Source organism: Arachis ipaensis, chromosome B01 (genome assembly GCF_000816755.2).
Source record: "Arachis ipaensis cultivar K30076 chromosome B01, Araip1.1, whole genome shotgun sequence".
NCBI classification, from domain to species: domain Eukaryota; kingdom Viridiplantae; phylum Streptophyta; class Magnoliopsida; order Fabales; family Fabaceae; genus Arachis; species Arachis ipaensis.
Window position 1 is genome coordinate 59,715,256 of NC_029785.2, and position 584 is coordinate 59,715,839.

Below are 584 nucleotides of genomic sequence, written 5' to 3' on the forward strand. Positions count from 1 at the left end.
AAACACTCATGAACTTTTATTTTGTTAATTAAAAAATCAATAAAGAAGCCGGAAATTAGAAAAGAAAAAGGAAGAAAGAAAGAGAGAGAATCACAATAGGTTATTGATATCCAATGACCAATGCCTTTATTTTAAGGTCAAATACATATGTAATAAGGGAAAATTCCAAACAAATGATAGATAGTAATTAGCAGTACTAGGGTAGGAAGTGGGGACATTGATGAGGAGTGAGGAGGAAGAGGCAAAATACGAGAACAGAGGTGGAGCCGAGAATGCATGATGAATTAAATGCACGTGGGGGCACTGGGCAGTGCAGTTAATTGGGTGTGTTTCAATTTTCAACTCCCAAGGGCTGTGAATTGTGATGCTTACTTTGCGCCATCCACGCCGCTGAATCTCACTGCACCGCACAGTGTTACTTGTTCTTGCTCATCCAATCCAAGGGGCAAGGGATGCCTTTCAAATCTCTTTTCCCTGCCGCCAATTCATAACGTTTTAAGATTTTGAAAATTTATCATTATGGTTACTTATTTGGAAAATATTTTTTTATAATAATTTTTTATATTTAATACTTTAATGAATAA

At 36.0% G+C, this 584-nt stretch overlaps 1 protein-coding gene across 1 annotated transcript in view; it reads left to right on the plus strand.

The window, feature by feature from the left end:
- The window catches only part of LOC107618201 (uncharacterized protein DDB_G0271670-like), a 5,239-nt gene that overhangs the window by 1,896 nt on the left and 2,759 nt on the right, over nucleotides 1–584 (plus strand). The window lies entirely within an intron of this gene.